Source organism: Equus caballus, chromosome 18 (assembly GCF_041296265.1).
Source record: "Equus caballus isolate H_3958 breed thoroughbred chromosome 18, TB-T2T, whole genome shotgun sequence".
Taxonomy (NCBI): Eukaryota; Metazoa; Chordata; class Mammalia; order Perissodactyla; family Equidae; genus Equus; species Equus caballus.
In genome coordinates, this window is record NC_091701.1 from 58,614,712 (window position 1) to 58,626,089 (window position 11,378).

Genomic DNA, 11,378 nt, shown 5'->3' on the forward strand with positions numbered 1-11,378 from the left:
TTATAATAAAATCACCAAGAAATTTTGGTTAAATAAAATCAGTTTGAAAAGACTGTAAGGCTGAATTAGATGATGGTTGAGGTCACAGAATACATTGGTTTGAGAACATGTACCAGCTTTGCTCCCTCTGGTCTTAGTGGTTTCAACTGGGGTTGAAAGACCACTATGTGGATGAGAAAGATGGAATAGCCAAACCCCTAAGTCAAAGTTTGAAGCCACTGTCATAAAACCAAACGGGAGTCCCCCCCACTGTTTTTCTTAAGATTCTTGCCTAACTTGTTGCCTACCAGAGCGAGGAACTCTGCTCCGAGATGGTCTACACCCACCAAATCACCAGCACTTTCATTTCCACCTCTTGCTCTGGCTCCTGTGAAGGTCCCTGCCCCTTTCTTCTCCCTGGAGTCTGAGCCTGATCCAAGGTGGCTTATATGTTGTGGCTAATTTTGCTTCCAGAGAGTTCTTCAGAGATCATAGTTTCTTTCTTACCCTGCCTAGCCACTCTCCAAGAGAGTTCTTAAATCAAAGCAAGTGGGAATGTGCTTTACAATTTCACAAAGAAATGCTTGATCCTGTGATTGGATATTCACATTTGCCTCGTGGGTGGTCTTAGTGTCTTTGTATTTTCTTTTGTTCACTCTTTTTTCTCCACATTTATTGAGCATCTGCTCTATGCTCCAGACATCATCTCAGAGTTAAAGACATAGTCCTTATTCCCCTGCAGAGCTTAACCTGCTGAGGAGAACATCCACCTTATAGATTATAGTATGGGGGTGACAAGTGCTTTGACACATGTAAACATAGGGACTACTGGGTCACTTAAACCACCCTTTCTGATTAATTTGGCTGCCTGATCACAAAATCAGTGTGTTGAAAGGTCACACAGTACTCCTTTTCATAAGCAAGTTTTATCCCCAAATCTCTGGGGATTCTTTCATTTACAAAGAATATTTATGGAGTATCTACAATGAGCCAGGCACTGTTCTAAATGCTATACCTTTAGAACCGAATGGAACAGAGGAATATTCCTGCCCTCATGGAGCTTACATTCTGCAGGAGCCCAATCTCCCGTAGGTACACATGAATAAGTAAACTATAGAACAGGGAAGATAGCGGTATGTGCTAAAGAGAAAAATAAATCAGAAGAAGGATGTGAAATATAGAGGGAGGTCAATGTATCAAGGTGACTAGGGAAGGGCTCCCCGAGAAAGCGACTTCTGAAGAAGTGACAAACTGATCTGAAGACTGTGATAGAGTGAGCCCTGATGCTGTCTGGGGGAAAAGCATTCTACACAAAGGGAGCAGCAAAGGCAAAAGGCCCTGTGGCAGGGAAGTGCCTGGGGTGTCTAAAAACAGTAATGAGGCCATTGTGACTTGAGATCAGAAAACAGGGTGATGAGAAATCACTCTCATTTTAAAGAAGAGAAGATGACCCAGCTTCCCAACCGAGTTTCAGGACTGCATGGGAAGACATGGCATTTAGAGAAGGAAGTATTGACACTGTGATCAAGGACAGCAGTGTGGGAGAGCAAAGCCCTGTTTTCCAGGTCTGGATTCAGCCTTGTAACCGTCAGTCCTCACTCCTTGCTCTCAGTGTTGAATTTGATGTACACACTTCTTCCAGGAAGATGAATGGAGGCAGTAATCTTAATAGACAACAATAGGCATAATTAAGGAAAGGTACCAAAGTGATTGTGCATCCTGAGTATTTCATTTTCCCCATTCCTTTCTTCCCCCAAGATCTCTTCTCAGCCTGACATCATCTCGCACAGAAAGTCACCATTGAATTTCTACAAGACCTACACCAATTACGGTTAAGAATGGAGTCTCCAGAGATCTTTCAACCCCAACTTGGCTCACCATCTAGGAAAACATCTTATAGAGAAACACCAATGAAACTATCTGGGCTCAGAAAATTGAAAACCAAACACACACACACACATACATACTAAAAAACAAGTCAAAATTCTCAACAAAACAAGGGCCAGTCTCATGGCATAGTGGTTAAGTTTGGTGCTCTCCACTTTGGTTGCCTGAGTTCCCAAGTTCGGATCCCAGGGGCAGACCTACACCACACATCAGCCATGCTGTGGTGGCAACCCACATATAAAGTGAGGGAAGATTGGCACAGATGTTAGCTCAGGGCTAATCTTTCTCAGCAAAAAAAAAAAAATTATTGACAAAACGAAAAATAGCACCTTCATGACTGCCTCTGAGGCAGTGATTCTTCACTTTGCATCGATTATGGATCCTCTGGGGAACCTGATGAAGGATGGGGAATCTGATGAAAGATGGGGAATCTGATGAAACATAGGGAATCTGCCTCAGGAAAATGCACATGTTTTCAATTTCCAGGGGTTTATAAACCCCAGGAAGCCCATCGAATATCTGCTATGAAAGAAAAAAAACCTTTCTTCTTCAAAAAACATCTCATGTTTAGATTCACTAATGTTCCTAAAACTTCAGAGTTACAGCTCTACCGTCTTCATTTACTATAAACACACCACAGTTTACAATTCAGTAATCAGAATCTAATCTCCTCCTGACATCAGAGCAGACAGAGACTGGAGCTGGGGAAGGGAGCTAGCGACACAATTCAGCATCAGGAGAGGGTTCATCCTGTTCAGACCATCTGCCTTTGGAGATGCCACTGTCAAACATGGGCACAGGCTCTGTGACCCCTTGGCAGCATATCTGTGAGCCTGCTAGGAGCCCTGGTCCCAGGAGAAGTACTGAATTATGCAAACAGGCTTAGCAGTCTTAGAAAGAAGCTTCTTTTCCCTGTTCGTATCAGTGGGTGTTCCTCTGTCTTACCATTTCTTCACCTGGAATAGCGTCTAGAATCTCTCTGTAAGCACTAAGCTCTGTTCCAGCATGTAAAGGAGGATATTAAAGAGAGAGAAAAAGAACTATTCTGCCTGCTGATATTTTTCTCATCTGTGTACCCGCTAACCTACCAACAGCACTATGAATTTGAACATAAACACCGAGATGAAAAAAATCTATAAAATGATACATCTTTACTGCTGGGAAATGGTTGAGGAGAAAGAAGAGTTGAAGTATGCATATAGACATTGCTTTTTGTTTTTGTCTATAAAAAAAGAGGTGCTGACATCCTTATTTTAATAAAGTGCAAAATGCCTCTCCCACTCTTTTCCTGTTCCCACACACCCTCCTCTCTAGCCACATCAGTTTCTGAACTGGTTGTTCTCACCAAAGGAGTTAGCTAGGAAGGAAACGGTAATTTGTCCAGGGTGATTGAAATCAACGCTGCCTTAACAAAGCAGTATCCACAGCCCTTACATGTTGGTATGCGACACATTTCTAATCCATGGTATTGGGGATATGGGGACACCTTGTGTTTTTATAAATGTGTCCCTGGTGCCTTATGGGACTGAACTGTGTCACCATCAGGGAGGTGGGGCCACCCCCTGAGAATCAAGGACTAGACTCTTAGGCAAAAAGAAGTCTTCCTCTCCTCTGATTGGGAGCCAGGGCTCAGCCTGCTTGAAAAGTGCTCTGTCGGTGGCAGAAGAGAAGGGAGGTCCTCTGAGGAGGGCACCAATGCTCCAGTTCCTTCGATGCTCTCCAGCTCTTCGAAGAAGAAGGAGATTCTTCTTGTCCTTAGTGAGGGCAACTCCAATCAGAAATCCTTAGCATGCTACAGAAAAACACAGCAGCCACAGAGAGCAGGAAAGAAACTTGCCGAGTTTCTTAGTGGGCATATCTAGAAGGTCTGGGGTTGCTGCAGACCCCTGTCAGGTGTGTGCGGTGCTGCACCTGGACACTGGGCAAAGGTATGCAGACATTATGGATTATACAGTCAGCCCCTCCCCACAGAATGATCACGCTAGAGCAGTGGTTCTCCACTGGGGGTGATGTCTGGAGACAGTTTTGATTAGCATGACTGAGAGAGTGGGTGCTGCTGGCAACTAGTGGGTAGAGGGCCAGGCATCCTGCTCGATGTCCTACAATGCGTAGGACAGCCCAACCCCCTCCCCAACAAAGACTGGTCCACCCCACATGCCAATAGTGCCAAGGCTGAGAAACGCTGTGCTGGAGGGAAGGAGGGTGTGGAGATTTAGGAGACAGGAGAAGTGGACTGCGTGGTAGCCAAGTACAGCAGAGGACCCCATAGTGGCAGAAGTTTGGCCTTTTCGGTCAAGCCTCAAAGGCTTTGAAGATTTCAGAATAGGGCAGGATATTTTTGACCGAATATTTCACTTCAGAATCAGACAATAGTATCAAAGTGCTGGTAAAAATTGGAGTATTCTCCTCTGGCTGCTTAGAGTAAACGACTTCACCCTCTATGTGAGTCTTTCCTTTTCTGTGTGTAGTGCGTATGTAAAGAGAAGGACAACACAAATGCAAACACACGGCCCATATGGTAGGAGACCACATACAAGCTGTAAATGAAGCAAACCTAGGTCCTCTGTGCCACAGACAATGTTGATTAAATAGGTTACACATCCTTTCTTTGCTTACAGCACTTTGTCCACAACCGTGGGCTTAAGATAAATAAGCTGTTTCCCGCCCCTCAAGTCTGCCACAGTGGACCTGAAGCATTTCTCAGGGGTGACTCTTCAAAGATAGGCCCAGACCCATGTGAAGAGCTTCCTCCTCCGTCAGTGGACACTTAGGTTGTCCCACTCCTTGGCCATGGTGAATGATGCTGCAATGAACATGGGAGTGCACATATCTCTTCAAGTGATCTCATTTCCTTCAGATATATATGCAGAAGTGGGATTTCTGGATCATATGGTGGTTCTGTTTTTAAGTTTTTGAGGAATCTCTATACTGTTTTCCATAATGGCTACACCAGTTTACATTCCCACCAACAAAGTATAAGGGTTCTCTTTTCTCCACATCCTTGCCAACAATGTGAGGGTGTGTGTATAATATATATACAATTGAGTATTATTTACCCTTAGAAACATGAGAATTATGCCATTTGTGACAACTTGGGTGAACCTGGGGGATAGTATGCTAAGTGAAATAAGCCAGACACAGAAAGATGGTATTTGTATGATGTCACTTATATGTGGAGTCTCAAAAAGTCAAACTCATAGAAACAAGTTCAATTCATAGAAACAAAGACTACAAGAGTGGTTACCGGGAGGTGGGGGAAATGAGGAGATGTTGGTCAAAGGTACAAAATTTTGTTTATAAGATGAACAAGTTCTGGAGACCTAACGTATGGTGCAGTGACTATAGTTAATAATAAGGCATTGTGTACTTGAAATTTGCTAAGATAGTACACCTTAAGTATTCTCATAACCAAAAAAAGTAACTACATGAGGTGATGGATATGTTAATTAGCTTGATTGTAATAATCATTGGACAATGTATATGTGTAGAAAACATCACATTGTATACCAGAAATATACACAATTTTTATTTGTCAATTATGCTTCAATAAAACTGGGAAAAAATCAAAGAAAAAATGCAAAGAAAAAAGAGCTCCCTCCTCTCCTCACAAGAATATCATCCAGGGAGAATTTACTGAGGACAGAGGGCCAGGAGTGTGTGAACATGCTCATGTGAGAGTGTGTGTGTATATGCGTGCGTGTGTGACTGTGTGCGTATGCACATTTTCCTACCTTTGTCTGAATGTATTTTCTAAGCAGACCATGCTCTGCCAGCAATGAGCGTGCTACCTCCCCTTTAGACCTCAGCTTCCTAATAAAAAGAGGGAGCTGGATTCGATGACCTCAAGGTCGCTTTCCAGCTCTAACATTTCTGGATTCTATGTGGACAGTCATTTTCATGCCTGCAGAAGAATGCCAAATGGCTGCATCCTTTGCTTTCTGTCTTCAGTGGCCTTGCATGAACTTAACTAGCACAGCAGGCTGCTCTGTGGGTGACAAGTACCAAGGGGCACCCAGGACATTTATTCCGTGCCTCCCATTCTTGCTTTGAAGAAATGCTTTATATTCCTCTTCAGCATTATGTGAGAAGGACTTTAATGGGCTGATTTTACGTGAGGATCCAATGATAGAGAAACAGATTCTAGTCAGTGCTTTACTCAGAGGATCATTCTACAGAAGCTGAGCTGTTTCTAAAATAGTCCCCAAAGTAGCTTAAAAAATAATGGAGATTCTAAAACCAGATCATTTCCTGATGAAAACTCTGGGCCTGTTCAATTTTTAATCCTTTCTGAAATCAGCATGGTTTTTCTTTTTCCCATAAAGGTATTTAGAATGAAGTCCCTGAATTTGCCCCTTGGACACATTTACAGGTTGTATCTAATTTCCTAATTCTTTTAATCAAGGCTTTCCTAGCTTTAAATCATAGTTAACTGTCTTTTGGGTAATTAGGGTGCTTATTTCTATTTGTCTGACAAATATACAGCATCAAATATTCTTCATTTAAATGCAATTAAAATATAATCCCAAAAACATCATTGCAATGATTTAACTTGCTTCAGTTTTAATTAAAGGATTATGGCAATGGGGGATTTAGAAACATAATATAATACACAATCCAGACGCCATATTTCTATAGGTTTTTAATAATTTAAAACTCTTATGACTTTAAAGATAAGAGGTATGTGGGTATATTTGCCAACAATGAGTAATAATGATATTGAAGAAGAATAGGAAGACATGGGTAAAAAAATATGACAACTTAGATGTGCAGAGAAATTTAAAAAGCTATCTATCCAGTGAAATGTTCAACAGTCCTGAATTCTTCCAGCCAGAATGAAATCTCACATATGAGAGGAATATGGGATTCAGTAAAGTTGTTAGGAATCATATCTCCACTAAAAAAGTTCTTACATATTATATTCCTATTTCACTGGGATCATCATAATTTTTTTTATGGCTCTGGGACTTCTAGGACCACGTTAATTCAAATGCTTAGGATTGATCTAGAATGTAGTCTGTGGATGATAAGACCTTAACACGTGGTTAAAAGCTTTAAAATTAATTGACACTTTCAATATTCAGCTGGCCTCCAAAATGGCTCTCTATAAATGATATTGCTGTCTATAAATCCTTTGAACTTTAGCTGCCACATTTTCCGTATAAACCAACAGCAGCTATAAACAGTGCTAAGTGAAGTGAAAAGTGGTTTCCCTATGGCGGCTGGAAATGTGAAATCTCTCATGATTTTTAGCCTCATATACTTTCATAACCAACATCTCTTGTCACATTTTTAATGAAAGTGGTGTCAGCGCTTCATGCAATACTCATGCTTGTTGGCCACCCGAGGCATACGTGCAACACTCTCTTCACGGGGCGGGCAGGCACTGGTTCCCACTTGGACCAACCTCAAATTGCTGAAGTGGCAACTGGGCACTGCCCGGGATTGAGCATCCAGGTACCAGCTCCCACGGACACCTGGACCTTCGGAGAATTTTCTGGACAAAAAACTTGGGAGATCACCTGGTCTAACATTCTGACTTTTAACAGAAGAATAACTGAGCCACCTGTATAAGATAATGTTCTAGATCACCACTAGCCAATAAAAATAAATTGAAAGCTACTTACATAATTTAAAACTCTCTAGTAGCCACATTTTTAAAAGTAAAAATATCAAACAGGTGAAATTCATTCTAATAATATATTTCATTCAGTCCAAATCACGATTGTTCCAATAAGTAATCAATATAAAATTATTGGCTTATTTTACATGATATTTTTCATGCCAAGTCTTTGAAATCCAATATGTATTTGACACATGTAGCACATCTCAATTTGTACTAGCCACATTTCAAATGCTCAGTAGTCATATATGGCCAGAAGCTACTATATTAACTGTGCAGCTCTGGACTATCAAAGAGGGCCAGAGTGGCTTTTTGACACTGAAGGGATTAGAAAGACTGAGAAAGGACAGCCTCTCCCTCCATAGAGCGTTGTTTGGGCCCAGAGATTCAGACAAAGCAATGGAAGTTAAATTTTTGCAGCTGGTCATAGTGGCAATTTTTCTAGAACAAGGTATGTAAGTTGTGGTCTAATAATATGATGGAATACTAGGCAATCAGAATGAATGATGTACAACTACATGGAACAATAAGGATGAGTCTTGCAAACATAATATTGATTGAAACAAGCCAGATACAAAAAGTACATATTTCACGCATCTAATTGCCTGCAACATACAAAAACAGGCAAAACCAACCCAAGGAGTAAAAGTCAAGATAGCAAGTACCCTTGGTTCAAGGCAATGACTGGAAGGGAGCATAAGAGGAGCTTCTGGGTGCTGGTCTTGTTCTGTTTCTTGAACTGGATGTGTTTCAATTTTCATGCGAAAGTTCATTGAGCAATACACTTACAAAATCTTTACTTGTCATTATATATGTTACACTTCAATATAAAAAATTCGTAAAGAAAAGTAAGGCTCAAAGGATCAAATCTCTACATATTTCTGTTCTGGAACACAAACTCATATCGTGTACCAAATAACATTATAAAAAAGATGTGTCAATGATTCTGGACTGATTTTTTAAAATTTTGGATTCCAAAATAAATTACAAAAATAAAATCAAAACTCATAGGTTATTTATTTCTGAAGATCAGCTTCAAAGGTGGCCATAGGCATGGGCACAGGATACAAATGTGATCAACTGGGTTCAGAACAACCTACAACTTTCAATGTGGAATTGAACACACACTCTACACTCTCTCCTTTTCTCTAAAGAATGTTTCATTTTCTCATCCTGAGTTTCCCCAAATGGCCTTGTGTCCCTGGATTTAGAGTATTCGCAACTGACTGAACTTAAGAAACAGAAAACCTCAAGAGGAAAACTTATCTATCAGGTCTGGAGAGAACAAGTCCAAGGATGACAGATTGGAGCATCTTGGTAGATTCGGAGCATAAGTACATCTGACTCCTAGACTGCTAACAGCTCATGATCACCACCAGTTTTTTGAACTATACTAATGGAAATATATTTGGAAAACTTGTCCTAAGTTTATCATTAAAGATACTTATTTATATATATATATATATATATATATATATATTTTTTTTTTTTTTTTTTTTGAGGAAGATTAGCCCTGAGCTAACATCTGCTGCCAATCCTCCTCTTTTTGTTGCTGAGGAAGACTGGCCCTGAGCTAACATCCATGCCCATCTTCCTCTACCTTATACGTGGGACGCCTACCACAGCATGGCTTGCCAAGTGGTGCCATGTCCGCACCTGGGATCCAAAGCGGTGAACCGCTGGCCACTAAAGCGGAACATGTGCACTTAACCGCTGCACCACTGAGCTGGCTCCCCTTATTTATATTCTTAAGGCCTATTCTTGAGAAATTTTTACCCTTGAGAAAAATTACTGACAATTCTTAATTGAAAAAAGTAAGAAAATAGAAGATCCATCCTGTAACTCAAGGTGCTGTGATTCACGACCAACCCAAAACCACTTCAAGAGAGTCTAGTTAGGACGTAGTGCCTGGGCTGAGAGAGTGTAACAGGAGAGGGACCTCTGCTTGTCATCTCTGCAGGTGCTCTAGCCCAAGAAGATTGCTCATAAATTCTATTGATGTGCTATTGATACTGGGCATTAAAATAAAACTTGCAACTTAGAGAATATCTAAAATGCTTATTGGTGGGGTGTCTCAACCCTCCTGTGCCAAATTCCCAGAGACCATTATACCATTAGAGTCTTCTGTCTTTATCTCCCATACGATAGCTTGTAGATATATATGACACTTCATAGATGTTTTTGAAGAATGTTTTAAAGTTGTTTAGATGTCTCTCATGACAAAGGCTGAAACAATAGTTTATTTTTATATTATCAAAAATTCTTTTGCTTTAAGCCCAGGACCCTATAAATCTATTTTTGTTGATTTAAATTCATAGGATTTAAAGAATATGGATTGGACTATAGTCAGACTATGTCTCATCATTAAATACGCCTAAAATATAGGATTTTACTGGCATAATCATTGACATCCAAAGATAAGGATGCCTGTATTCAAATGCAAAGCTTAAAAATTGTGACCCACATAATCCAACCTCAGAGTGGAATGGCAGTCAAGCCATTAATTTCCCAACAATTCAAGTTCTTTTCTTGTATTGCTTAAATACCGTGAAGGGGCCATGTTGAGCACAATGATATTTCTTGAAATCCCTCTTGCATCCCCAATACTTTCATTATTTGCCACAGCTTCTCCTACCTCTCTTCCCATCAGCCCTCTAATCCTTCTCCCCACCACTTTTCCCCCTTTATGCTGTTTGGAGGAGACTGAAGGGGCAAGAAATGAAACAGGACCAGTCTGACTCCCTGTAGAGGAATAGGGGAAACAAAGGCTGGGCACAAGCACGCTGATCATTTTTGTACCATCACACAGTGTTCGTATCAGATTAGCATCGTATTAGGTTGGATTCCTGGGGAAACAGACTCTGAGACAGAGATTTGCCTGCAAGATGTTTATTGAGGAGAGCTCTCAGAAACAACAGTTGTTAGAGAGTGAGGAAGGTAGGACAACAAGGCAGACTGAGAAGGAATGTGAGGCAGACTGAGAAGGAATGTGAGGCAGATATAATGGAGGCCCCCCACAGTCCTATAGGGAACTACGAACCTGGGATGGCCCTTTAGAGTGGTCCAGAACCAAGACAAGGGGGCCAGGCTTTTGTACCTCCTAACTGACAGTCACTGGATGTGGGCTGCCCAGGAGGGGCCGTGACCTTGGGAAAGGCAGCTTTCTTCAGCAGAGGATTAGGAAATCAGCTATGATCTGAGAGCAGCCAGTGTCCCATGCAGCTGAGGGAAAGAAACCTTGGCCCTGAAGGAGCATCTAGTGGCAGGTAACAGCATCCACTACAAGCATGGCATTAAAAGTGGCCTTTTTCTACCAGATAACAGGAATTATCTGTCCCCATGCTGCTATCTATGATCCTCACTCTTCACTTTATGAACTTTGGGACATCTTTGTTCCTAATTATTGTTTTGGAAGACCTCACACAGAGTGAGTTTGCTTAGCCTGTTGTTTTAAACCAGGTAATGGTGCTCCTTTATATGGAAATCATTCTGGCAAACGTCTTTGAGGAGTTCTTTATGCTCGAGCCTCTTCCTATGAATGTTTCCCTTTAGCTATTTGCACAACAGTTCGGATCTCTTCTTGCCATTTACCCTCTGCACATTTTCAAGCCAAGAAAAGTTCATTTTCGGCAGTAAAATTGCAGGGTAGTTATGTAAGTTTGATGTTGGTGGTGGTAAGTAGCTGGCACAAATGAAATAGCTCTAGAATTTAACTGCTCAATATGACATGCCAGTCTCCTGGGCCTTTAGGAAATTTAGTTCTCAGCGCATCTCAAACCTGACTTGAATTTCCCCAGCTATGTTGATGCCAATCCAGTCTCCAAACCATACATTGTTTGATTCTATTTTCTCCTTCCCAATCTATTTAGCGTGTAGTTTGACTGAGATAGCA